At 43.3% G+C, this 23100-nt stretch overlaps 1 long non-coding RNA gene across 2 annotated transcripts; it reads right to left on the bottom strand.

The window, feature by feature from the left end:
- Window positions 1-2970: 2970 nt before the first annotated feature.
- Window positions 2971-23043, bottom strand: LOC309596247. Of its 2 annotated transcripts, XR_014229464.1 has the most exons (4): window positions 22919-23043; window positions 6025-6090; window positions 5880-5936; window positions 2971-4873 (listed from the first exon to the last, which is right to left on the bottom strand). It is a non-coding gene; the product is annotated as an uncharacterized lncRNA (long non-coding RNA). The 2 variants fall into 2 exon arrangements; XR_014229463.1 differs by having other exon boundaries at window positions 5880-6090.
- Between the last annotated feature and the right edge of the window lie 57 nt (window positions 23044-23100).

The raw sequence follows: 23100 nt of genomic DNA, 5'->3' as shown, positions 1-23100 counted from the left end.
CAGAGCAGCCAGAGACATTTGTGCACCAGCTTGTCTGGGAGGTGCAGAGCAATGGCTTGCCAGGAGTCATGCTACCTCCCTCCTTGCCCAACAGCAGAAGTCACCAGCCGTCTTTGCCATGGCTTTTCATTCCCAGGCCAACTTAAACACTGGGTGAGTTATAAAATAAAATACAGTAGGAGGAAGCCTCTCCCACCCCTTCCTGTGAGTGGCTAAAACAAATGATCAGGTTGGTTTCCCATCTGAACAACTATTTGATGTTATCATCAGTATTGATTCTCCCTTCTAAGCTCCTCTCTTTGCCCACTTTTAGCATCTCCATATTTTAGACTTAGAGAAACAAATCTGCGGTGAAATAATTCAAATTATGTCTTTACAGTTACCATGCTCTGCTGAGTTGAAAGGGAAGCTGTTTGGAGAGGGATCAAGTTCACGTCTCTGCCTCTTCATTGCAATTATGTGTTTCTTGAAATCAAGAGCAATCTCTACTCCAAACGCCTACATGGCAGTACTGGGGAGCTATCACTTGGCTTTCAAGTCACTTTTCCATGCAAGCAGTAGTGGTGGTGACAGCAAAATACCTGCTCTGGTTTCCTATGTCAGAAAATGCCACCTTGCGGCACTTCTTTTTTCTTGAATAACCTACTTTAGCCAATTTCCAGAAAAGATGGCAGGTTCTCTGCAATGCCAAACAAGCCAGCATGGAAGGAATTGCTTTGGTTGGAAGCCATCACATGAAGCAAAGCTGGTTCAAGATGCTCCGTATCCAAGTTACTGGAGTGTCACCCCATCAGTAACAAACAAATGCAAGCAATTACTAAAAATACAAGTTTGTGATCATTGTTTTTGTCCGATGTTTCAGTTTGGTTTTTGTTTTAAGCATCAAGATGAGAAGCGAAGATGAGAGGCTGCAGGCACATCCCCGGAGTGGGTCAGGCAATCCACCTAGTTCTCTCCCGGACCCCATATTAAAGCATCGTTAGAGCTGTGAGGCTCAGCAGTGGGTTGAATCATTTCCTGAGATATGTTTGTAATTCCTCATGCTAAAAAGAGAGTGTGGCGGTGGGAAGTAAAGCTAATGAGGATATATTTTCTTCCAAAATAGGGGCTTTGCATGGCTTGGCAAGGTGCAGAGCAGCTGTTTCCAGCTTCTTCTGAAGCACCAACCATTGGCCAGGTATCAGCTTGGAGAAACATCTGTTCCAAGTAAGTTTCCTGATGTTACTCAGATAAATGTAGCCATTTTATCAGTGTGCTCAATTTCCTCCAAACCAGAAAGCAAATTGCTAGGAATATACTACTCATAACCACGTGCTAGCTCTCATATGAGAAAAAGATGTGTATAAATACACTATTCAGAAGAATAAGTGGGGAGCAGAATTAATTCCAATGGAAGCAGCACGATGTGAAGTGTGTTGTGATCAGCGGGTAGCTGGGAGTGAAAGGCTCGGGGAGAGCTGGGACTGCACTGCAGGCCCAGGGGATGGAAATCTTGGACCTTTCCGAACCAGCAAGGGCGAGAAGAGTGGGAAGGGGGAGCGGATGGCTGGAGGAGACGCTGGCCATGTGCGTGGAGTGGGGTCCAGGCTCACCACTCCCCAGCTGAGTCACGGCTCCCACAAGCGCGAGGCAGCCAGCAGCACCGCCGCGGTGCGAGTACGCTCGGGGAGGACAGGAATCCTGCCCTGAATACGAAGCATGAAATCCATGTCCAAAAGAAATTTCAAATAGTGCATAATGTAAGCATTTGATGGGTTTTCTAACCAGGGGTCTAGTGCTGAGAGCATTAAATTAAACATTAGGTGACTTAGCATGCTGTACAAGAAAGCCTGGGAAATGAGAAATGCGGGGATAGATTGCATTATTTATAGTTTCGTTTTTTTCCCAGTTTTGAATGCCTAAGAAAGAACAAGCATATGCAGTGCTTAGAGGGGGACACAGTGTGGCCAGACTCTGCATTTGCAACGACTGCCTGCTATTCCTGCCTGATCCTTTTACATGGATTTCTACATCCATCGTCTCACTAACTGCACTCCAGCTGCTTTCAACCTGCGGCCAGAAATCGTGCCAACCCCACTCCACACCAGGCTGGAGCCCCAAGGCAGGGCATCACCTACTCCATCCTTCACCCCAGGAGCGCCGGAGTGCTTTGGGAGCTGCACAAGCCAGCTCCCCCATGTCAGAGAGCAGCCCCAGTCCTCTGCTGCTTGGAGAGGGTGGAAGCCCCCTGAATTCACCTTCAGCCTCGATGATGATCCAAAGCACTCGTCTGCTTCAGCTTCTCGCAACTGCCCACGGACCCGAGGGCCTTGAGGCAGGGTCATGGGGCTGGGAGCACAGGGCTTTCCCACAGCCTTGTAACAGCGGAAAGAAGGACTAAGCCATGCTGGAACTGAGATTGACAACTTGTTACCTTGAAGGATGATGTTTTACTCCTATCCCAATGCTCTCTGCTAAAAAAAAAAATTATATATATACATGCACCAGGACTCAGACCAGCGAAAACTGCAGCTAAGCAGTACCATTTGCCACAGGGCTTTCCGTTCAGAGCATCCTGCTCTGCCTCAGAAATGTAATCAGTTGTTTGGGATATGAAGGGGCAGTCTCATGATGTGGAGGGGGTTGGAAAACATTAGCTAGCACTCCTGTCAGACCTTGCAGGGAGAGGCATGCTTTGTGTCTTCCTCAGAACCTAATTTAAAACACAGGGATGCATTGAAAAAAACCTGCTTTGGAAGATTTTAAAGAACAGCACAAACTAAAAAAGCAGCTGCCAAAATTAATTTCCGGCATTAAAAATCAGCACTGATGAGAGACATCTTAGATCAAATAATTTATTTAGTAATTCCATGTAAACACTTCAGATTTACTAGCAAATACAATGCTTGCTGTTCTTTTAAATAGATCATTCAAAAAATAAGAATCTATTATTAATGGCAGGTTGACTAGAGATCTCCATACTACTGTACAATAAGGAATTTGTTTTCTAATGGATTTAACATCTCGATTTTTCTTGTTCTGCATTTGCTTTACACAAAGCCCAAAGGACACACGTTTGAACTGCTCCCTGATGATGCCACTGTGGACCGGAGTGTTTTGGGGAAGGTACGCAGGCAACTCCTCCCATCCTGGCATTGGTATAAGCTGATGTGAGAGTGGGATGGCAGAACTTGCGTGAACATTGTTCACAAACACACACCTTTTCGGTCAGAAAACAGAAAATGAATGGTGGAGAACTTCTCTTTGGGATGTATAAAAGCAACGAACTCCATTGTTGGCATTTAGTTATCAACACAGCAGTACACATACACATATCCACAGTCTTGGAAAAGCATCATATGAGCTGGAGAAAGCAGTGGTTCTGAGGCTTGGTACACCAGTGCACTAAAACCAAAAGAATGATACCTTCTTACATAGTCAAATGAAAAATAAATATCTTTATTTTCTGCCTACTTTATTTCAGTTTTCAAATAAATTTTAAATAAATCTGTACAAAGTATACTGTTACAGTATATATTCGTAAGTTAACTGAAATGCCTAAGTGTAACAACACTACAATAAAGCAGTATAGATTGGCACATCTCTAATAAAGATTAACTTTTACACTCAAAAAATACCAACTCTCGTGAAAAGCCTTGATATATTTTTGGTATTTTTATGCAAGTTATGTTGCAAACATATTACAGACCAATTCTCCCCTGCCTTAAAAAGAAAAGCACTTCTAATGGTTTTTCAGAGAACGTGAACATCTTTATGCTGTTAAAGGGACACCATCAGGCTAAAAGAGAGAGAGAGAGATTTAAAAAAAAAGCAAAAACTTGGGTCAAAAATTGGCAAGTTTTAGACCTTGTGTACTTTTACCCATCTCACCGAGCTCCGACTGCAGTCGGTGCCAGGGATGGCAGGACCACAGCAGCACTGCCGGGCATCTTGCCTCTCGCCAGGACTGGAGAGACTCCTTGTAGCGGCCGGATTTCCACCCTGCACCCCAGCTGCAGAGATGCAAACTGCTGCAGGAATGCTTCCAGCCAAATACTCAAACCAAGAAGAAAAGGATTTTTTCCCCTTGCGATTAGAAAGGAATTAACACACATGCACTGGGTGTGAATTTTGCTTCCCCCCACCCAAAACAAGAATCTAAAATTGATCTGACAGTGTCCCTTTGCTCAAAATAAAGACTTCCGTAATATATAGACTAGATATTGAAGCAAACTTGTTCACAGGGTGAAAGAGCCAGGTACATTCCAAAATTCAAGTTTTCAAATCCAACTGCAGTTGTTCATGAGCTCTTGAAACCTCCTAATATTTTGTTAAATAATTCCAAACTGGGAATTGGGGGGTAAATATTACAGATTAAGAGCGAGAGTTTTCTCTCTTAATCTTTCCAATGATATATTAAATAAATGTTTACATGCTGAAAGTTAATCTTACATTAGAATGTAATGCAATATTGGCTGCAACATAAACCTATAAATAAATCAACTACCATAGATTAAACTCTGTTAAATATTTCTAAGTTAATAAAATATTGACAGTATTATAAAATTACAGTATTTACAATAAGAAAAAATCTAGACTAATATATACCTTTAACAGATCTCTTCTCCAATTCGGGATTGCAATGGAATTATGAATATATGAACAATTTATTAGACAGTTGCATTGCAATTATCATTTTTCCATTAGAGTTAGAGAGGGTAATCTATCACTGCCTTTGAAAAAAAAAGTGACTTCTGATGGTGGGGTGTAGCTTTTGAGTACCAAACTGGTAACAGGAGTCCTCCGCAAGACGTCTGAAGATAATGTAGGACCAGCCTCAATTGCTCAGATTAAAGTTGTATTACAGAACTGCCAGCAATCAGAACCACCCAGGCTGCAAAAGGGGAGGAAAGGTAGTTTTCAGCTCAACGTGCACAGCTGGAAGGGCTCCCCTCATTCTGGACTCCAACTAAGGCTGCAGGAGCTTCGATCTGCACTCAAAAACTGCAAAAACCTTATCTTTTGGGTTCATTAGGAGGAAATTAGCTGCTGGTGCTCCTTAAAGGGACATAGTTAGGTTGCAGCTATGCCAAAAATGCTCTCACCAACCATGTACGATAAAACCAGACTAGGCATTTGAGATCCTCTTTGGCTTGCTTTTTTGGGAGGCTGTGTTTTTTTGGGGGTTGGGGCTGGGTTGGGTTTTTTTTTTCATTTTGTTTGCTTGGGAGAAAAAAACTGGCTGGGACTGTGCAGTCAACTCATTTTCTATTCTTCACCAGCTTCTCTGTTTCTTGAGTATTAGCATAACGCTGTTGTGTTTGGGTCGCAAACACTTGCAGAAAAAAAAGGAGGCTTCAACACTCCCAAGTCAATTTGTCTTGGTATGAACCAAAACTCTGCAAAAATGACCTAAAGCGATTCCCGTCATTAAAAAGTGCCAGCTGCTTTTGGGGTCCCAGACACCTAGCAATGTCCTTTTAAGGATCAGACCTTTTAATTGCCCTTTCTCTCAGCCTTGGAGGAAGAGCTTACAACAAGTTTAAGAAGGGCAATGTTCAAATTCTCTCCCTCCTCCCCACGTCACACTCGCTGTCTAGCAGTAAATTAGAAAAAAAGGGGGGGGGGAATTTTCAAATTCCTTTCCCGCCCTTCCCTCCCCCAGTCCTGCTCACTGTAAAGCAGAAATGGCATTTTTTAGTGTATATTTTTGGATAAATTATTTTCTCAGCCCCAAGCCTGAAGATGCTTGTGAGAGACCTACCCAGAGAGGTGAAGCAGTTTATGTATTTGCAGGGGTTTCTACCAGTTCCCGTAGTGGGTAGCCGGGAACACCTCTGTCCTTAAAAGCAGACTTTAAAATGGTAAAAGAATAACTTGTAAACTTGGGTCTACGTTACCAACAGAAGGCTCTAGGTCCTGCGGGCTCCAGTTCCCAGAGATGTAGAGCAGGAAAACTAGAAAGAAAACTCGGTACCTTTCAATCACCTGCCGGATTGTACTGGGGGGGGAGCGGGGAACGAGAGAGACAAAATGACAACTGACCTTATAAACAAAGGTATGTTTAGGGCTTCTGGTTTCAGGAATAAACCGATATTTACTGGTAAAAGTCTGCCAAAAAACAAAAACAGAAACACAGGATTACTGGTAAATATTGGTTTATATGGAGAAGTCAAAAAAAAAAAAAAAAAAGTCATCGTGCTCCTGATCTCCACGTGCTCCTAGGCAGGAACCAAGAACTGCCCCGTGGCATCCTTACACTCGGCAGCATCTTTGGCACCCGGACACCTCAAACCAGAAGCCTTGTGTTGAGAGGAAAGTCATGTTTCTTTCCTTTACTCCCCATAAACTACACGTTTCTTTCTGAATTTCACCGCCCCCCCCGCCCCCCTCCTCCGCAAGGCTGGTCCTACGGGGGTTTGGCTCAGGAGATGGAAAGTCTTCTTCTGAAACCACTTGGAAATGAATTTGTACATACTATGGTATCTCGTCACCAAGGCTGCTGGTGCCTGAGCCTCGTCCACTCCCTGAGATACCATAAAATATACAAGACTGAGTGTATATTTTAAATAAAGCATTTTCTTGTAAGTGGCATAAACCCATTCATTTTATTTACATGCTTATTTATTTCCAAAAATAGAGTTGGTCCACATTGGACAAGAGAAATCAAGAAGCCATACAGTAGAAGAGTTAAAAGTCCAACATTTAACCAAAGTACAATGAAATTCCAGAAGTCTGTGGCTGACTTGAACCACAGAAACATACACATGAGCCGCACAGACATTTGTACATAGAGCATTATATTACCAATAATATTTGCAAACATGAGGTCAAGATGGTTAAAAACCCAGCAGAACTGAATCAGGGGTCATGGCTGAACAGAAGTGGGTGGTGAACAGCCATCACTACTGCGGGGAAACACCACTCGCCAGAGATTTTGCTTCACTTTTTGTTTTTTCTTTAACTGAGAAAGTCCTAATTTTTCTGCCCTGGGGATCAAAATTGAGGACATGGTGAAAGCCAACCACACGTAGCTCCCTAAACGCACACCAAATGGCTGGGTGACGTGCGGGCAGCATCACCCGCAGAGATGCTGGGGGTCTTGTACCCGTGAAGATGCAAGCAGCGCAAAACAGCATGGATGCCAAACGGCACTGGCAACCCCCGGGACCGTCTGTGCCAGGGCTGAGCTCCGCTTGGAGGACAAAAGCCCAGCCTAAAAACCGTCAGGTTTGATGCCGAAGCAGGGCAAATCTGCGGAGCAGGACCCCTGTCCCGTCTGCCCAGACAGACTGACCCTGCCCACTGCTACCTGGCCTTAAAGATCACCTGGAAAAGAAAAAGTAGGTATTTATACCCTTGTGGTGTGCTGTGGGGTGTCTGAAAAGGGTCCAGATGGGTTTTGTCTTGAAAACAAGGATTTCCCTCCCTTGCCATGGGCAATTTTTGGCATTAGTAATTCCAGTCCCGTCTACCTTTTCTGGAAGACCACAAATAATCCAGCCTGAACAGACCTATGGTATTAGAGGATGTCGCACTGGACAGATGAGGGAAGTGATTTTTACTCAAACAATTTAACTTTTTTACATTTAAGAAAAAAAAGCTCAGAGGCCTGATTGACAGTGGAAGAAAAAAAATGGAAAAGATGCATTATCTCTGCATTATGGCCTGGTTTATCTAGGTATTTCCATGGAACTCACTGTGATAATAACAGTGTCTCCAAAGGATGGAAAAATAGATTTAAATCTGTATGTTCTCCTGCAGAGAATCACAGCGAGTAAAAGGGGGAAGACAGTTGTAGCACTCCTCGTACTTCTACAAACAACCCCCTATATGGGGTAGAACCACATTAAAAGGGTATAAATTAATTTTCCTTTTTCAAGTCATCTTTGACACTCACAGTATTAAGCCTAGTCCAATGTGAATGCTAGTATAGAGCTAATTTACAGAATACCAACAATAATTATCTGCACCTAACAAGATTTAAAGGCAAGTATACTCAGTACATTTAGAAAAAAATACTGTTACCAAAATGCCAGACCTTTGACAGCAGTTAAAACAGAAGCAGCCGTGCAGTTTTCTATGTGGACAGACAGCCTTTAGCACAACTCGCTACTATCATCTGAGCTTGTAACAGACAACTTTATCTTCTGATTTGTCTTCTAGAACATTTCTAATCTCAGATGCGAAATACATTTTTAAAAAGAGATGGGCCTGATCCCGTGCAGTTGGGTATGTACAACACTCCCCAATGAAACTCAAAGCCCAAACTCCTAAAGAGAGAGCACAAGAGATTTTTTTTCTTACATCAAATAACTATCATGCAAGCATACCACGATGTTTTTAGATTAAATACTTCAAAGTCAGATGGTATAAGTTAACTAAAGTGAGCAATCTAATGAAATTAGTATTTCTAGAGGGAGGGGACAAAGGTTGTGACAGTGACAACCACCAGATTACCAAGGGAAAACAGCACAGGGACACCGTGGGGGTCTAATGAACTGTGTTACAGGAGAGTTCACGCACAGCAGCCTCTCAGACCTTAGCACCTAAATCTGTAATACGCGGTTACTTTCTATGGCAGTATATACACCTTCACTTCATTTGCTTTTGCTACCCAGAATCAGATATTCTTCTTCCTGAATGAGAAAATCACTTGAAGCCTAGCAATATTGTTGGAGCATTAAAAATTGCTTTTTTACCCTGCCTATTGCCTTGCATTTCCCAGGGTCAGCCCCCACCACTGCATACTCACAGTACCAGACCTTATCATGCTCTTCTGAATTTTCCAGTCATGGCCAGGCTGAAGTCACTTCTCTACTATAAACCAACTACTCTGCTCTTTCAATTGCCAATTCTTATATTTAAACACTAACTCTAACTGAAAGTCTTGAGGTGCCTGCAGTTAACCTGCTCCTATTGCAAAATCTGATGATTTATCAAAGCACTTACTCTTTGGTACCAAGATGGTACTTCTACTGAAGACAGGGAAGGTGGGAGAAGCAAGGGTATTTGCCATGACTTCTAGACTTTTAAGAAGCCTAAAACTAGAGCTAGAACAGCAAAGGGTTGCTCTAGCTCACACCAGTTAGCTATGGGTCCTCCTAGGGAAGAGAGGTAACACAGGTCTGCATGCGTGCATGCCCACACGGACAACCCTCCCTCAAGAACAGAGCTAGCTGAGACCTGGAAAATGACCTCTCTCCCCACTCCTTCCCTTTCTGGCCATTGTCAAAACCAAAACCTTTTAGGTTTTTCTTGGTAAAAACAAAAGAAAACAGAACATATCCACAACATTAGTTGTTGAGGCATGCTCTGGGATCTGGCAGACCTGCAAGTCAAGCTCAGTCTAGGAATTTGCACTGGCGGTGTCACATCACAGGAGAAATCTAGATGTCATGCAACCCAGTATTCTGGGCTTGTTTCTCCTCTTGAGTCAACCAGACTTTGCAGCCTGGACCTAGATGTGCTCACCAGAAAAGTTCAATGAAAATCAATCCTTCTCCACCTGGCAACTTTGGTTTTAATGAATCAGCATTTTCCAGAGGAAACTCATTTGCTCAAAGGCCGAAGATCTACTCAAGATGCAGACCTGGAAGCCATTTATCACCATCTCCAACTAGACTTTTGTTTACCTTGTGCTGCCCAAGTGATCAACAACAGCTGCAACCAAAGAAGGTCTCCATGGTATTTCTCTTCTCATTACAAGCATAATTTTTTAATATCTTCTTGGGAGGACTTGATAAAAAACTTTTAAAATATTCAAATAAAGATCAGTTGATTCTCCACTGCCTGCTGTTTGTCAACATGTTCAAAGATTCTGGTAGATTATCCAGAAAACAAGATTGATCATAGAATCACAGAACGGCTTGGGGTGGAAGGGACCTTCAAAGACCACCTAGTCCAACCCCCTCTCTTTGCAGGAAGTATGTTGCTTTTAACCTATCACATACTGAAAAGTTACACCACTTCAGTTTCTCCTTCTCAAACCAGAGTTCAGGGTTGCTGATCTGCAATTCCCAGTGCCCCGTTTAATACTTTAATTAAAAAAAAAAAAATCCGACATTAGGATGTTATCTAGTCATGGAGAACACCAAGCTATTTTCTAACAGCCCTATTTTTGCTAGTAACTTTAGCATTTCAGTCTCAAGCTCTTTTAAAACTCCTAGGTACACCTGTTGCTCTTCCACTTGTATTTACTACTTTGCTCCAGCATCTCTGCCTCAAACACTCATTTCAGAGGGAGGCTCCTTATCTTTACCATCCAAAAGGACTAGGTGATGAATAGGTAGGCTCTCAAACATGCCCTGTGCTCCAGAATGATGCGAAGAAGTCACTTAAATAGTATGAAGTAGTGCAGAAAATTTACTGTGCCTTCAGTCCTGCACGCTCAGATTTTCTCCCCAGCCTTCTGTCTGATATACTTAAGATAGCATTTTGCCCCCTAAGGCCCTTGGCTCTTCAAAGCCCTTCCTAAACTGCTTAATTTCCAGATCACAGGTTACCTGCTGTACAGCAAGGCTCTTTCAGTCTACTTTGAAAGAGTCTGACTTCTTGGAGTCTTGCTGAACTCCAGAAGTCCCTTCCTTTATAACAATTTTACTTTATAACTTTATAACTATTTTACTTCATAACTGATTTCCACTTTAGCTCTGAAGCTCCTTCATGACAAAGCTCTGCCTAACTTGGATATCTGTAAGCTTTCCAGGTATCTATGGGGCTGCCTTGACATGTCTAAGGACTTTATTTTTCTGATCTTCTCCCCTGCAATATTTTATAACACAAGACTCATTGTTAGTCCAGTGCCTTCCACCCCTGAGGATGTTGAACCTGTAATTGTATTGTGGTCACTGCTATTTAATGACTCGATAGTAATTATATCTTGAACCAGTTCTTATGTTTTAGTCCTAAATCAAGGCTAACTCTGTACCAGGCTGTTACAAGAAATGATTCTTTAAGTAAATCAAGATGTTTGTTCACCAAAATGTTAGCCAGCTCCTTACCAAACAATCGGGGCAGACAGCATGGACATAATTGAATTTACTTTTTCTTACAGGTTTATGAAGACGCATGAGCCTGGTTTTCTCCCAAGCCCCAGGAAATCCATAACCTTCTTCTTGTCTGGAATAGCGTATTTCCTAATATCTCTGTGTCATTAAAATATGGGATTTACATCCAACATAAATTTGGCTGTGTGGTCATTACTACTCCAATTTCCTCTCAGATCTTATGGCAACTTTTTAGATCTAGTGTTCTTTCACACCTTTATGACCTAGCATGCCTATTTTGTATAGTGTGATGGCAGGTAATGCAGTATCTTACTGATTTTCACCATCCCCCTACCATGTTTCAATCAGACCAGCTATGCCAAGGTCTTTTTACACTGTTGAGCAGTCTACAACTATTTTTGTTTCATGTTTCCACACTGGTATACTGACATTTTTCTTGTTTGGACCACATGCCCGTTTCTCATCCCAATCTGCAGCCCTACAGCTGGTTGCTCCTCCCGCGTACACAACTCTGCTCTCAACCTCCTCGTACCCCATGCCAAAAAGTTGCCCCTTGCCCTCCAAGAGAAATGGGCACATGTTTTTGTTCCCGGCACTCCTGTTCAGCGCCTTTGCCCAAGCCCTGACAGCTTCAGCCTTCCAACAGCACTGTGTTCAGTCCATCCTCCCAAAACCCTGTTCACTTTCTGTGCCACCAGTCTAGGGGCACTTCGGCTAAAGTGGAAACCAGCCCACGCTGCCAAGTCATGACTCTTAATTTCACCTACTTATCATACCCTTTCTATCATTTTCCCAGGCCATGTCCTAAATTCCATCCTCTTCCCAGGCACCCAAATTTAGCTTCCCAAGTATCTCAGCTTCAAGGATGACAGCCCCAGGCTTGCCCCAGCACTCTGATAATCTTCCAGGATCTACTCGTCTACTCAACAGGCAACTCATCAGATGGATCTCCTAATCATTAGGAGCGGAGCCTGTGTTTCCCACGACCAAATCCTCTGCCATCCAAACCTCCCAAAGCTACTTCCCCAGCTTCTAGAGGCATCTCCAGAACAGAGAACAACTCCTTAATGAAGGCTTTAGTACTAAATTATAAATCATCCCTTTAATCCCGTCCAGTTGCAAGTCAAGTTTCCACAAATAAAAGGCAAGACAGCCAGTGCTGAGGTGAGGATGGACCACGACCATCTGCAGACGATTTAATGCCATCTCTTCTCCACCAGCTCAGCAACTTTGGCCTCAAGATGCCTTCTGGAGCTTGGAGCACCTCCTCTTATTCCACTGTATAGTATCTTATCAGAAGATAATCACTTGTAAAGTGTGTCCTCTCTGCACTTGTGTGTGCAGTTCCTAGGGCAATTAAGCCAATGTTCTTCGATTCCCATAATTACGCTAGGGTTTTTACTTTATGACCATATAAAGTCCATCTTTAAAGTAAAAATACACTGACTGTTAATGAATTCTTTTTTTAATTACTTTAAACCACCAATTAGAGACTTCCATTGGACAAGATAGGTTACATATGGCCTTGCAGAAGACTGTAAGGACTCATTTACCAGGACGTTTATTGACAGCTGCAGCTCAGAAGCCAACTTTTTTTTTTTTTTTAAATCAAATGAGCCTCTGAACACAGCACTGTCAAAAGACCTATCCACAAACCAAACTGTCTGCATGCATGAAAGCAGAGATGACAATTACATGAATTTGCAGTGCTTAGTTCAGAATTATTAATGCTAGAAAATAATTCAAAGCCTCTAGTCCCTATTTTGCTCAGAGACTTGCCTGGTTGCTCTTTAGCAGCCCCTGGCAACGGTGATCCTACCATCATTTATTATTTAAATAAAATAACCTTTCTAATAAAAAGAAATTTTGACCCCATTTATAACTCTGTACCTGACAAGACACTGGCTTCTTTTCTTCACCTTGCGTGCTGCTCACACATTTTTCTTAAGGTGACCTGCCCACACAGTTCCTGATAAGCCAATGCTACATTGCCAGCTCTCCTCAGCATCACTTGAGTGGGAGGTTTAAACACCAGATCTCACAAAATCCTTTATCCATGCTTCCTAGCCCCGGCATTTCTTGAAGTACTGACAGATCAGCAAGCCTTCACAGTTCGCCTAGAAGTGAGACAGCTGGACCTGCTTCTGCTGGACTGAGGCAGAAGAGCTGGCCCTTGAAAACCCAGCACCCACCTCTTGACCCCCAGATGAGTCTTGAGGAGTCTGGATCAGTTTATGCCAATGTGCTGATGCACACTCCCAAGGAGCTGCTGATTTGAGCTCCTCTGCCCATACTAAATGCTCAAGCAAAAGGCAAGCCCAAGAAAAGCAAGTTCCACATGTCAGGAGACTACAGGCAATAACGTCACAGCTTGCATTGCACTCACAAACTACTGTGCAGCCAGGACAGAGCACAGAGAAATAAAACATATTCCGTAGTGAGACACTACAGGAAGCCCAACCGGGGGGACAGAAAGACACTCAAACCAACACAGCTAACCTTCAAATGACAGCGCTGCTCCAAGATGTCCTATTCAGACAGGTCCTGCCCAAGATGCACAGATGCTGTCCTGCATGCTGGCATGTGACAGTGTGCCTTTCTACCCAGACTTAGAAGAACAAAACCCACCCCAGTCTTTGACCAGGGCTAACATAGTAGGTAGAAGACACTACAGATATGATGAGCACCCGGTGATTTGAGCTCGAGTCACACACCAAGGCATTCACCAGCAATGGAAAAAACCACCACTGCTCATTTTCTCCACCCTCACCTCCCAGCAATATAAATTACCCAGGCATATTTCTTATATAGACTTAGCCTCCTCCAGCCACCATGTGAAGCCTGCAGCTTCATCTCAGCACTGGCCACATCAGCACAGCTGATGACACAGAGGAGCCGAAAACACGCCAGTGGGGGTCAGCTCCGTGGCAGAGAGTCTGTGGCTCGCATGTCCTCGCACGCCAGCCCCGAAGTCCCCTGTGCCTGTGCTGGCCCACCCTAGAGCAACTGCGCATCGGTCCAGCGGGATGATGAGATGTCTCTGACATGTCTCTGAGAGCCCAGGCACAGCTCCCAGACCTTTCTGCAAGCACGACAGTGCCACCTCACAGCTGAAACCACTGACATGTGTCAGTGAGACATGATCTCTTGCACCAAGACGGTCACCCACAGGGGCTGCCACACAGTCTCTGCACCATGTCCAGTACAAAATCCAAACCCATTGGGGTCAACATGGTCATGGGGATTCAGATGCCATTTGCAAGCCACCTTTACAAGCAGCTCTCCATAGAAATCAACATGCTGACCAGGATGACATTTCAACATGCAAAGGTTTTTCCCTGAAAAGCTGTCTAAATCTCTCCAAGGCATGCATTTTGGCTTCCTGGCAACGCACAGTGGATGAGCTCCCACAACAGTCGCCTCCCTCCAAGGTCTCACTAGCCAAGAGGGGCACATCCTTCCACGCCGCAGATGTAACTCCACACCTCTCACCTCTCCAATCTGCGACAGAAAGAATGAAGCTTTTCTTTGCTTCCTGCATATTTCAATATAGTGTTTCAAGAAAAAAAACCCTTCTGCACCACAGCCAGGAAGGCTCAGCACAAACTCCCACTGCCAGCGTTGCAGCCAGTCCTCTTTTCACTTCAGTCTCCTACGTGGCCTAAGCCTAAGAAAAGGCTAAGTTGTGTATTTTTGCAAAGCAAATGTCAGTATGCACAGCAAACCAACTGATGATGAGCAAAGCCAAGGAATTATCGGAGTTAAGACTGAGTTACCTGCTGGGGAAATCCAGAAGATGCCCATTCAAAGCAAGCGCTCTCCCAGCTGATGGCTGATCCAGAAAGGAGCAGAAGCATGCCACGTGTTGTGAACCTAAGCCTCAAGACAACAAGGTGCAAAAATGGCCAGCCACCTACACAGGCGGTCTCCTGTTTTATCTAGGGCTACGTCTACACAAGCATTCAGCACAGCCAGAGCCAAGTTTGACAGCAAAGAAGTCACTGCTCAGGATCCAACGGTCATGTTATCTGTGTTTCAGGGATTTTACTCTCTCATGAGTTCTAGCTTGGTCTGACAGACCTAATGCCCATCAGCTGGTAGAGCTTGTCTTTTGGCTTAGTTAAACCCAAAACGAATGAGGTCATGTGCTCTGAGACTGCTCCATGATAAAACCAAGGTACGTTACGCAGGGACAGCAGAGCACTCTGCTGCAGAAGCATGCACCCGACCCGAGCTGCAAAGCTACTGCAGACACTGTCACAGCCCAGGGGACATCAGGTGTGGGGTCCTGGTCACCCAAAATGAGACAATACCCACACGCAGGCAAAACCTACAGCCAACCTGAGCAGGGCTCCATCTTGGCTGGACGTGGTGCCTTCCAGAGCAAAAGGCTCAGGACCAGATTCCCTCTCCAGGCGAAGGAGCGCCAACAGTATCGATCCACAGAGGGACAGTGAAGCATTGTTCAGGGATATCCAGCCATTTGCTCTGTCTTGTTTTAATCAGTCAACACTCAAAAGACAGATAGCAGGGCCAGAAGTCCTCTATCTTTATCTTTTCTCACTTAATCTCCAGCTGACATTTTTCCATGAAAACATGCCTCATTCCTTGCTGTATGAATTCAACTCTCCCTCTTCTGTGATATTTTGTCTCAAACAGGCTACACAACTGTTTACTACTTTTACAGAGGCAGGCGTGACATGCTCTGACTCTCCCAAAAAACACGACTGCTCATCTGGCTTCAGCCATGTACAGACACCGAACTGCAGAGATGGGACCAGCAGAGCTACCCCAGCCAGGGAGCCAAGGAGCTCAGCCCCATGTCCCTGCTGCCCCATGCTCCCCTGGGATCAGCTGCGCGACACCCCTCGGCTGCCCACCGCAAAGGGTCTGCCAGAGCTGCTGTCATCTGGCTCCTACATGCTTCTCCGCAAGTGCAGAACCCTACCCTCCACCCTGAACACCAGTTCAGGTGCTGAAGCACTCGAACGGCAGCCAAGGCACACCTTGGCTGTCCACCTCTGCGAGCCCAGCCCTCCTGCCTTGCTCTGAAAGCCTTTTCCCACCCTCCAGACGGACACCACCTCCTCTGCTGTGACTGGTAGGAGCTTCTCAGCTAGGACAAACTCTTTTCACCCAGCTTGGTAGCTGCCTGAGCCCGCTGGCTCAGGAAATGTCTTCATTAATGACAATGGCACCATATCGGCCTGCAGGAGGGCATGTCCAAAAGCAAACCCGCTCACCCTTTCCCTTCCAATGTACTTCTCCATCAGCAACTTTTATGCCATCCAAATTGCAATAAAACACCCAGTATACCATTGGAGGAGTAACTGTGAACCCCTGAAAATGGATGATTTGGCATTTACTTCTCTCTGCTATCTACAGCTGTTCAGACCTGCATTAACAACAAGCAATGCACGGCCCAGTAAAGCCTCATAGCCCACTTGTATTTTGTAAGAAGTGGGATGCATTGTGGACCCCTATGCAGGCTGACTTTCCCCTAGACTGTAGTGCTGCTAAAACACAGTCCCATCGGGAACCGAAATCCTTTGAAAAGATAAAAAGTAAAAAAGAAGGATAGGCAGGCTAAGAGAAACTTCCAGAGTGGACCCAAGACCATCTGGCGTGAACGGTATGGGCACAGGGAAGCAGCATCGCCAATGGGAGCAGAGCAGGTAGCCCGACTCTGGCAGAGGAACTTCAGCTGCCACACGAGACATCCTTCCTGTGCCATCAGGCCATCACCCTCCGTAATTTCAACACAAAAGATACCACTTAAGAGAAAAAAAAAAATGCTATGGACTTCAGGTCCAAAGATTAGGCTCTGGTTAAAACAGGCTTTTAAAAAAGGTTATAATTTTTAAAGTCCGTTTAGATTAACCTTAACTAGCTTTAAACTATATATATGTATCTCCTTGCCACGTTCGCAACCCACGCACAACATTTTGCGGTGCCAGCAAGCTAAATCATGTGCAAGTAAGCGGAGTAAAAGGAACCACAGGCTTGAAAAAAAGCTCTGGGCTGAAATTATCTTTCATTGTTGCAAGTGGCACAGGAGATGGCAACAGCAGAAGGAATCAAGAATAAAAATGGAACTTGCTTGTTTACCTTGTTGGTTTTGTCAAAACATTTTGACAACACTTTGCATGCAGCCCGCTTCTCTGTTCTGCTACCAAAAATTCAGATCCTTTCACCTATCTTCACACGTTACAGAAGAAAGCCAAGAAGAGTAAAACTTTTAGGGAGAGAAGTGTATGTGCAAAAAATACAAAACCCAGCATGAAAACTTAAAACTACACTGGACTCCTCTTCCAGATAGTCCAAACACCAACATGAACAGTGACCCTTCAATTACACAAGCTGAGTTAACAAGGAGCAGGCAGCCAGCAGAGCAGGATAGTAAGAAAATAAAAGGAAAGTTTGGGTAAGCCTGACAAAAAGCAAAGCAAAAAAAAAAAAAAAAAAAAAAAAAAAAGGAAGGAAAAAAAAGAAAAAAAAGAGGTGCAAACAAGGATTTTAAATTTGCAATTAGAAATAAAAAAATTCTTGACAGTGTCATTTTAACAGAGAAACTCTCCAGCGTTTTGGGCAGAGCCCTACCTCTCAAAAAGCAATCCAAGCCGGTAAGAAGCAGCAGGTTTTTGAATGACCAAATTGCACAGTTGTGGAAGAATTTGCTTTTGCTGCCTTCTTTCCAACTCACCTAAGAGAGACTTGTTTTCTACCCGTTGGACTAGCAAAACCTGGGAAACTGGTTGGTTCTAGTTACACTTTGAGTTCTTGTGTTTCATGAGAGCCCCCCGAAATGTAAACCTGTTTTAGCATTCTTGTACATTAATGTCAGGATTCTCCACTTCTAGCTCCCACAACTTCTGCCACAGACAAGTCAATCAGATTTGGTATATGCCCTGGAACGGGAAATGGGAGGTCTGGATTTAAAGCAAACAAGCAAACAAAAAATAATTATGTCAGTGCTCTGCAAAGTGTTGGATCCAAACTCGGTGGATCTGCTGAAGTCTTCAATCCAAAACACTCAGTAATTTTACTTGAAGAAAAAAAAAAGTTTAACCTGTTGAACTTAGAGAAAATAAGAAAGTGGCAGACCTTTGAGGAAGGGAGACAAAGTGTGCGGGTGCAAAAATATAACGTGCCGTAGTTCACCACCTTAGAAGAAATCAGAGTTTTGCTTTGTTTGGTTTTGTTTTTCTTAAGTGCCAGGGAAACACTCTTCCCAAAGGGCAGCTTTAGTTTACGGGCACCAAGGTGGAAGCATGAAGTGAAGCCATGCCAAAAACGTCAGGTTTTCATAAACCCTTCTTGAAAAAGTGCACCGTGTTTTTAGTAAAAATGCATATGTACCAAATCTCCACTGACCACGGGCCACTTGCGTATGGAAAGTCGCATCAATTTGCTGCGTCAATGCTGACATTTTTGCCTTCTCCTTCCACCCACCTCCCCAATCTTTTTTCCTTGGGAGACATACAGCACCACTGCATTAGAACGTACAAGAAATGAAAACAGTGAGTACGACTGATATAGATCCATTGACTTTTTATTACAAATGTACTTGATCACTTGGCTTCAAAAAACTTTAAATCAACCCCTATTTTCTGTACGCCAGTACAAAGTAAAATCTATTTTACAAATTAAATACCTAAAAATTTGACAAAAATATTAAAGTTTGATGGAAAAAACAGTTATAAAAATCTTAAATCCCCTTTTAAGAAGGTAAGAGATAACATCCCCTCCCAACCCCCACAGTCCTGTTATACAATATTAATAGTCATTTTTTTAGAATAGGTAGGTATGTTATATCTTGCTGTTAGCATACAAGTCACTCTAATAGCTTTATCTGTATATACTCCAGTTAGTGCATGAATGCCATCTGATTGAATATAATCAACTATCTTTAACTGATCCCTAATTTACATTTCATAGCTTGCATAGTTTGAAGGGACAAAGGTTATACTACAGCTAATCATAAAAAAGGTGGTTACAGTGCTATTTTTAAAGGCAACAAAGTAATTGCTCCCCCCCCAAAAAAAGAAGTTATCGGTCGGCTCTGAGCAGGGGTTAAAATCACCAGCAGCTTTCTGCCTCGCTCGATAGAATGGTCTCTGCCTCGCACCCGCTGCCCACACCGGGCAGCCCCTCTGCGCTTTACAACAGGCAAGTTACAGGTTGCAAACCGCTTCTCAGCGAGCGCTACACCGAGCACATTTCAACCCCTGCAAGGGATACACAAAAAAGTGACACTGTCAAGTATTTTTTTTTCTTTTTCCTTTTCTTAAATTGAATTTTCAAAATAAGCTCTCCGCCATGTATGAGTATGGCTTGCTGGAAGCTCAGTGTCCTGTCTGCGCCCCACAGCTGAGTTTCTGACCGCTGGCACGGCTGCCCCACGGCTCCTGCCCGGCCGAAGCCCTGGCCCACCCTGGCACCAGGGGCCTGGAGCCAGCGCCAGGATGGGTCCGGCCAGTCCCCTCCTGCTCCCGGACAGCTGGAGGGCTGCCTCTCACGGCAGCATCGCAAGCGGGACCACAGAGGAGAGGCAGGAATCAATAGCAGTTCGTTCTGTTTTTTTTTTTTTTTTTCTTTTTTATTTAACTTCCCGGAGACAGAGCAATTTTACTTTTTTTTTTTTTTTTTTAACAAAAAAAAATAGTAAGGACATTGAATTTGGAGGACATTTCTCCATTAGCATAAAATCACTTAAAGGGCGGTTGTATTTCAATGGTAAATTACTTGACAGTGTCCCTTTAACTTAAAAATAAAATAATGTCAGTATTGCAATGAATTTCAAGTTTTCTTGCACGTAGTCATTATAAAGTAGTTTTTATCATGCTCTTGGACCTATTCTACAAGACATTTAAAAGCATATCATCAAGGAAAATATAAGGCATACTTCTCAGGAATTAGATAACTTGGCACATTTGAGCATACTGTCTTTTTTTAAAACAACACATATGGTCAAATATACCTTTCTTCTTCTAACATTAAACAGGGTTTTCTGTACTTTGTTTTAAATACTGAGATATTAGAGCCCTGGTAAAGTACCGAGCACCTCCGGGAAAAAAAAGAATTAAAAAAAAGCAAAAAATAAATCAAAACAAAACCAGAAGCGAAATCCCACGAACCTTTACAGTCATTTTAGTCTTTCATTATCATCATTCATCAAGTCCTAGAACATACGTAACGTGCATTAAAAGAAGAAAAAAAAAAAAACGAAAAACAACGAAACACGCAGAAGAAACCCAAAACGAGACAAAAACTAACCGCAAGTTCTCGGACACTGTTCACAAAACTGCCAGCGGGCTGTTACAGGCTGTACTGGTTTGACTGGAACCGCACGGCCCGTGCGCTTCTCCAGTCAGCCGGATCCTGGGCAGGATCCGGGCGGCGCGGGTGAGGAAGACCACGGGGAGCAGCCTGCCTCGTTAGCGATGCTCCCAGGAGCTGGGAGGGAATGGAAGGACACTCTGCCGTGCTCTCATCGCCTCCCGCTACTTATTGCTGGGAACACAACGCAGCGGCGTGGAACTACGAGCGCCGGACCGCGTCCGTCGGCAGCGCGACAACTTTTGGGAGGGCAGTGAACAGCAGGACCGAGACAATCGATCAAGTAGCAAAACCAAAGCAATTAATTTCCTAACTACATCTAGCAGCATGGAGAATGCAGTCCCGCACACATCACAGTTGAAGTACAATAATCGATGGAACTGCCCATCCAGACCCTCCGATTCAAAAGCAGGTTATCAGACAAATGTTTACATGCAATTGAGAACCATTTCAAATGTCACATTACGCACTCCGAAAGCTTATTTTACTACTGGGAAATAGGAAAGTGCACATTAAAGCAATTTTAAACATTTCCAGTGATTGTTTAAAAGAAATAGAAACACCTCACTACCGGCATCTCGTATTTAACTTTCTGTGAACACTAACAGCAAACTTCTTTAAAGGGAAATAATGCATGGTACAATGGAAACAGCTTGTTTTGACACTTACAGTACATCTCAAAAAAAAAAAAAAAAAGAAAAAGGGAATTATAATTTCAAATGGGAATAAAAAGACAGCAGGAAATAAAATTCTTTAAAACAAGCTTATTTTTTTTTCCCCACCCTTCCAAAACTCCATCCTTGACCATCAGTAAAGCAGCGCAGGCAGCTCCTGCTCGTACAGGTGGTGCCTTCTGCGCGCAGCAGCTAGGTCTACCAGAAAGCTAACTTTGCCAAGAACGTTAAGAAAAATGATTGCATCCCAGAAAAAATTCCAAGTGGAACAAGATCCTAGGTTCTCTGAAACACTGTCTACTGAATTCTGGCCAAGAAAAGAAAAGAAAAGAAAAGGAAAAAAAAAAAAAAAGTTTTGTTTTCACTGTTTAAGGCATCTTTTTTTTTTTATAACGTTTTCTCTTCACTCGTAATGATGATAGTCATGCAGCAGTTTAATGATAAAAATATATTAATATTTTACTATACAGCAGCAAGAAGTTAGTCAATTAAAAGCACACCAACTTTTTTTAAAAGAAAAAAAAAAACAAAACAACAAAAACAACCTGTAAAAGTCTATTATTATTCTTCTTATTATTACAAACAATTTAAATTTGGAGAACACACCTGGACAGATTAGTGTTCTGACAAATCTGCGTCTCCCTACCCTAGGCTTCGACCAGAGCCCGCGAGCGCGCACGCCGGCGAGGAGGCTGGGACGGGAAGGGAAGGGCACGGCTAGGCTCGCCAGGTATGTAGCCAGTAATAACTAGCACCACAGCTACATGGAAATCCATTACAGACACACACCGGCTTGGCTTTCACTTTTAAACAAAACTCCGAACCCCATGGCTCAGTAGGATTACTCTGCAATTGCGTCGCACTGATTTCTAACAGGCCTACAGAAGTTAACAGCACTGGCAGGGATCAAAGCATAGGTTCGGACCTCTCACGAGTTTAGGAGATAGTGCTAGTGCCAGTGGCGACACGGAAAGACTCGCTACCTGCTGTCCAAAAACAGGTTGACTGGAAACCGCTGCACGTCAGGTTAAGTACTTTAAGTACACAGAATAAAAAAAATATATTATGAACAATACAAGTACATCTCATATACACAATAATGACAATACGCCTACTCAGTTGTAAACCAAACAGGTGCAGAAAAAAATATTACGGGAGGAAATTCTTTACTTTTCTTTTTTTTCTCTCTCTCTCTTTTTTTTTTTTCTTTTCCTCTTTTCTTTTTTTTTTTTTTTACTATTTGAATAACTTTGGTTCAAACGTAAAAATCACAAGTTAGCAAATTTCATTTAAATGCCTTTTTTAATAATTTTTCTTCATGTTCACAGAAGTTTCACTGACCATTTTTATATGTTTAAGGTCCAGATGCAATGCATATTGTATAAAAGAGAGCACTTATTGTTTACCTTGCATGAATTAAACCTACGTACCTTTTAACTCTACAAACTTCTGCATAACATTTAGACAAAGCTCAGACACACAGCATGCCTAGCCCTCATATATATATACACATCTCTAATCACAGGTATATAGGGTGTCAAATATACTATAGTAACCTCCATGTAAGGTTTGAAATTTGGTAACAAAATGAGAAGAAAAAACTAAAAATATTATTTTACGTGTTCTAAAATATCTCTTTTTTTTTTTTTGTGCTAAAGTCAAATGTTAGCTCAACATGAAAAGGACTTTTTTTTTATATAATTCAGCAATATTATAATCTTGACCATTTTTGCAAACACTTTTAATAATAATAGCTTAAACGTGTACAAAAGTTCTCGGTTAATTAGGGAAATAAACACTCAGTTCTTTATATTTTTAATCAAGTAGGAAACACAGTTCATATATAATGTTATTACTTTTTTTGACTTTTTTTTGTGTGTTTTGTTTTGTTTTGTTTTTGTTTTAGCAGCTGCTTACTGTTTGATACGGTGGGTAAAGTGGAGGAACATCCAGCGATGGGTGGATGGAGGCGCTTCTGCCGGGCGGCGGGGGGCGCCGGGCGGGCGGCGCTGCCGGGGGGGGCGCCGGGCAGCGGGGAGGGCTTCTCGCCGCCGCCCCCCCGCCCCGCCGCCCGCCCGCCCTCCCGCCGGCGGCGGGGC

The sequence above is a fragment of the Platalea leucorodia genome (genome assembly GCF_965183815.1).
Source record: "Platalea leucorodia genome assembly, chromosome: 11".
NCBI classification, from domain to species: domain Eukaryota; kingdom Metazoa; phylum Chordata; class Aves; order Pelecaniformes; family Threskiornithidae; genus Platalea; species Platalea leucorodia.
The sequence above is the reverse complement of the archived record's forward strand: the minus strand, read 5'-3'. Positions and strand labels throughout refer to the sequence as shown.